This window comes from Astyanax mexicanus, chromosome 16 (genome assembly GCF_023375975.1).
Source record: "Astyanax mexicanus isolate ESR-SI-001 chromosome 16, AstMex3_surface, whole genome shotgun sequence".
Classification (NCBI taxonomy): Eukaryota; Metazoa; Chordata; class Actinopteri; order Characiformes; family Acestrorhamphidae; genus Astyanax; species Astyanax mexicanus.
In genome coordinates this window covers 30,047,633-30,053,600 of record NC_064423.1, presented here as the reverse complement: position 1 = coordinate 30,053,600, position 5,968 = coordinate 30,047,633, and the positions used below count along the sequence as shown (strand labels likewise).

General features: G+C 38.8%; 1 pseudogene; it reads right to left on the bottom strand.

The window, feature by feature from the left end:
* Positions 1–3,065: 3,065 nt before the first annotated feature.
* Positions 3,066–3,420, bottom strand: LOC103039494 (60S ribosomal protein L36a-like; annotated as a pseudogene).
* Positions 3,421–5,968: the final 2,548 nt, after the last annotated feature.

Below are 5,968 nucleotides of genomic sequence, written 5' to 3'. Positions count from 1 at the left end.
ATAGTGGGTACCCCTTCTGCAACGCCCTCCCCCCCACCCGCCGACCTACACATAGATTTATATTAGAACTACATTTTCTCTGTCTCGACTTAGTTAAATGAGTTTAATGCACATTAATAGCCCAAAAATACAGCTGCAAACGACACAAAATAATGGTTAATTTTCTTACAAGTACAGCCGACCAACAAATATCACTCATTTGTATGTCTACAAGACGGCAGGTCAGCCAAAACATTAAGTACACTTAAAAACTCACCAGTCCGACAGCCTGTTATTGTGAATTAGTTTCACATTGAAGAACAGCCTTTAAAAAAGGCTTTTTAAAATGATATGACACAATATTTGTCTCATTTACCGTTGCAATTCCATTATAGTTAGCAAACTATTGAACTAATCCAGCATGAGCTCCGTTTTACACTAAGCAACGTGTAGCCCCTTCAGCACAGGGGGAGGGGTTGGACAGCCATGGCTCCGCCCCAGAGTGAAAATCATGAATCTGATTGGTTAGATTGTCCTGCAACCACGCAGACACGTGGGGCAGAAGCCATTTTAAAAAGCTTTGATTGGTTAGAACCGCTGTCAGTCAGATAAGAGTCCTGTAGCAACTGAAAAACCCTGACTAATGCTTTTAACTAGTGGCTGTTTTTTATTTTAGTTAATTTATAAAATATATGCTTATAGTTTACAATAACTATAATATATATTTCCTGATTAAATATTATCTAATGATTTACATGCACCTATTGTCATTGAAGGGTTAGAAGGGCCTCACTGCACATCACTGCTATTTACATTGTAGATTCTCCCTGAAGGCATCAAAACTATGAATGAACACATGGATGTGGAGATTTGTGTACTTAACATAAAATGAGCTGACCTCCACAGTCACCGGACCTGAACCCAATCCGGATGGTTTGGGGTGAGCTGGAGCACAGAGTGAAGAAGGCAAAGGGGAAACAAGTGCTAATAAACACCTCTGGGAACTCCTTCCTTCAAGACGGTTGGAAAACCATTTCAGGTGACCACCTCTTGAAGCTCATTGAGAGAATGATGCCAAAAGTGTGAAAGCAGTAATCAGAGCAAAGGGTGGCTAATTTGAAAAAAATAGAATATACATTTTTTTTAGTTATTTCACCTTTTTTTGTTAAGTACAAAACTCCACATGTGTTCATTCATAGTTTTGATGCCTTCAGTGAGAAGCTACAATGTTATTAGTCATGAAAATAAAGAAAACGCTCTGAAAAAGAGAAGGTGTGTCCAAACTTTGGCCTGTACTGAATTGTAACCTATATGAGGTTTTAGGAACTCTGTGAAAGCTGCAGCTCAGATCGATTATAATGAATGAGAATATGCGTTATCTCTCTGGCCTGCATGTGGTCTTGAGTTATGGAGAGGACGAAGCATAATGAGTCCTGAAGGTCTGGAGTGTCTCTCCCACCTACGGTTCAGCCTCAGCAGTGTCACCCCTAATGAAGTCTCGAACGCAGTCTATTATGCCAGGCGTCAATTCTGCCAGCAGGAGAGGAGATGCTCGACCCCCGGAGTTACTGTCTGCCATGGCAACAGCTCACTCATGTCTGTGTCATTACTGACACTGCTGGGTGGCAGGAGGAGAGATGGGTGAAAGAGGAGATCTAATAACTATCCAATCTAACTCAAACTCACAGAGGTATAGATAAGACAATTACCAATGACTGAAGCAAAGAAGTCATTTTTGGTGCCTCTAGAGAGGTTTAAACTTCCTTAATTCCTTTGAATGTAACTGATGGCATTTTGTGGGCCCATATTGAGAATAGAAATTGGGTCAGATAGTTTTTTTTATATTTTAGAATCCTAGTTAGAATCCTTTCCCATACAGGAATCTGTAATGTGGACATATACTGACTTACAAAAAGGTTATTAGGCAGGAACTAGTATTATCTCTTGACTTTTGCCACGTTCCACGTAAACTAAAGAATCAGAATTCGAGTTTTTATATCATAAAGTATTGTACGCATACAAGAGGACGTATCGTATCGTACACCTTGCGATGCTCTTACTTACTCAATCTTACCCCCCGTTAACCCTGTCTATTTTCACACTATATTTAGAAATAAATCTACAATGATGGGTTGTGTGTTTTTTTTGGCATCTTTCTATCTTGGCGATGGAAAACACAGGTGTGCCACTGACCGATTTAAACCCTGACAACAGTCAGTAGTCACCTGTCCATACCTCTTATCCTCTATTTCTCTATATATACTATATTCTAATATATGGCATATATTTGAAATCTAAATATTGCCATATATTCTTATGAGGGTGTATTTTTTCATAGCTTCCTTAACTACAATGGTCAAAAAAATCTAATTCAATTCTTTTCTATGGTTAATTAGGAAATTATTATTATTTTTTCTAATGCCTATGCATGTGGCATCTACTACAGTTTTAGCTAATAACAGGTTCTTTATTTTGAGAACCTGTTATATCTAACAGGTAAGCAATCAGCAGCTAAATACAGCTAAATACTATAAGCTAACTTTACACTGTCAAACAGAAATCTACCCTTCATGAGCTATGAAACAAAGATCACCTTGCGGTTTTGTGTAAAAAGACCCCGCAGCTGGAATATGTGTGTTTGCTGTTGTAATACGGTAACATGCTCCGCCTCTTCCATTAGCGCTAAAAACAAGAGCTAGCGAGCGGCGGCGCGGCTCAGATCAATACAGTGAAGGAGACTGGAGCTTCCTGGAAACGGAGCAGCAGTGTTAGTCACTGTCAGTCATGAGGAACAGCACGACTGACCCACTCTGCCCATTAACCTTTCAATCAGCCCTGCAGGAATCAGATTTACAACAATGCAGCAAGGTGAAGCCGAGCACGCTGTAGATAAACACACACACAACGCTCAGATACACAATCTGCTCAGCTTCCCACTGATGCGTACACATCAGACACTGTCCTGTATTCAGGGGATTCTTCAGTAATGGGATCGTGGTAATAATGTTTAATTCTTTGCTAAAAAAAATAATCTCGGTATTAAATCTAATATTTATTCATTTATTTTTTCTGAATAGAATTTTTATTGATGGAACACCACAAACGTGTCCATGGCCCAGCTTAGAACTGGATGACCTTGCCCTTTCTCTTCTTGTCTCCACCCAATTCAAAGTGTTTGCATCTCTTAATGGCCAGAATCCTCTTAGAGCGACAGTTAGGCTGCACACACTCCAGCCATAGCACGATCTTCTTTGTGGTTTTGCTCTTTTTCCTGAAAATAAGCTTTGTTTGTCCACCGTAACCACTCTAGTTTTTGTTGTAACGCCTCTTACTCTGGACATAAAGGGAGTCTTTGCACTTCCTGTACTGGGTAACTTTATGAGGCTGGTGCTTCTTGCACTTTTTGCAGTAAGTCCTGCTTGTTTTCGGTACTTTCTCCATGGCTGCACTCATAGCGCAGGACAGAAGAGCATTAAATCTTATATTTGCACCAACCAAAAACGATGCACCATTTTAAGCATCAGAAATTGTCTTCATTAATTTCATCAGTGCTTTTTTATTTTTGTTTCCAAGCAAGGCTTTCTAAGCTCTGACTAATAGAAAGTCATGTCTGGCTGCAATGGTTGCAACGTTCAGTTTTTGACCAGCATATAGGATATGTTTTCGTTTAAGTTTAATGGTTTAGTTGGTCTTCAAGCATGATCAACCTGACCAAGCTTCACCATGCTGACTGAACTGCATGAACAGCATAACTAACCTGCTGATCAAACAACCAAACCATGACCAAAATTATGACCAATAAAACATGAACTAAGCAGGTCAAGAGCTGGATAATTAGCCATAGTTAACCAGTATAGGGGGTGTTTTCACCTGAATGACTAGCTTTTTATCCACCATGACCATCAAAGGACAGCATAGACCATCTAAAACCAGCTTCCCAGCTAACGTTATAATGTAATAAGACAGTTTCCAGCAAGGTTATCCTGCAATGGTACAGGAAAGTTCTGGAAATGTGGGACATAACAATAACAATAAGTATTGATAACTGTATTATCTAACATTGTAGATCATATATTATGATTAACTGCCTCTATGGTCTCTATGTTGTAGGCAGTAAGAGCAAGCACTGTTTTCAGAGTTGCTGACTCTCTGTGTTGGCTGTGTGCTATCCTGTTCTTTCTATAGCATTTGAATTTCTATGACTATTTCAAACATATTGTACATAAATTAAATAAAAGTCTATGGCCCAATGCCATTTCACCCTTGGCCCTACCCATCTCTTTCACGTGTGCATGCCAAGGGGTAGGGGTGTTCCGCTGCTCGTTAGGCTGGAGGGGTAGGGGGAAGGGATAGAGCAAGAAACTCACAAACGTATATATTTTCCTTGTTAAAAGTGATGATTAGCATTATATTACTATTACTAGTTTAATGTGTAGTTTCAATGTTTTATGGCTCAATTCTTTGTAACAAACATAAAAAGATCGCTAGTAGTTTGTCTCAGTAGCAAGCTAGTTAGCTAACTTTCCCATTCCACCTTAAATGTCAAATAATCAAAGTAAATTTCAATTTACAATGCCGTAAAGTAGGAGTGGGCGATATGGCTCTAAAATAATATCACGATATTTCAGGGTAGTTTTGCGATAACGATATACTTGGCGATATAGGAAAACAGAAAAATAATTAATTAATTTCAGGAATATAGTTTAAGAGTATAACAGCATAATCATAATGTGGCAAAATAAATAATACAGCATAAAATAATATAATGCAGCAAAAATATTGTAGAATATTTAGTGCATGCATATAAACTGCAAACTAAAACAATTATACAATAAATACACCTGAAGCTCCACAGTAAATAATAAACCTACTTTTAAGACAGAACAGCAATATTATCATGATATTGATTTTTAATATCCCAATATTTCTGTGTCACGATATATTGTATACGATATAATATTGCCCACCCCTACCATAAAGTTAACTAGTTAATCAGCAGCTAGGTTACTGAACTTTGGTGCTCCTGATGACGTATCGTGTGCTCCCCTTGTAACTCTGTTCTTGTTACTCTGTTCCAAGGGGAAGGTTTACACTCTAAAGCAACGGGAAGGGGTAAGTGGTAGGGCTGAGGGGTGAAATGGGATTGGGCCTAAATGCAGTTCTATTTAATTCACCTGATTATAAAGTAGTTAAAAAATTCTAAAGTAGACTTATGGCAATGAATTACTTATTACCCCTTAAGTCAATTCAACGTATCCAGGTTTACAGTGTAACTGATGAATCACTCAAGAAATTTTCTTGTTTTTCTTTTGCTGCGCTTGACGGATGGAGAAGTCACGTACTGTAAAAAGATAAGCTCTGGACTTTTGTAACCCAGAAGCTGATCAGTAACAGTTTGTGATCACCGTGTCTCTTCACAGAACAGAGTCGTTCGGTCTGCAGTTGTAAAAGAGTGACTCTATTTAGGATGTTGAGAAAGGCTCGGAGTGATAAGGTTCTTTGAAATCAGTCCAGGCTGAGTAACCTTTGGATGCGCGCCACTATAAACCCAACCTTTTCCTCGGTTGGGGAAATAAGCTACAGCTGTTGTTTGTGTTTTCTCTGTGACGTGAAATTCCAGAGGTCCCAACAAATACAAAGGTCTAAGGTCGACCCAGTTAAGACAACAAAACCCACTGTAGAGAACAGCGGTGCGCTACAGCTGGAGACACTCGGATCGCACTCGGATTTCAGTCTGACACTTGTAGACATCTTCCATACACTGTGCATGTGCTTGCTAAAAAAAATAAGATTGATTATGGTTACAAAATTGATTACAAAAGTGGTTTATTGTTCTTGGAAATCTTGGAAGTCTTGTAAGTTATCAGTAGTGTGTTGCTATGCTCTTTAAATTTACAGGAATTACTAGGGCTGAGAATCACAGGGCGTCTAATACGATACAATATTATCACGATAGATTACTCCTAAATTATTTATTGGTGTCAGTTTC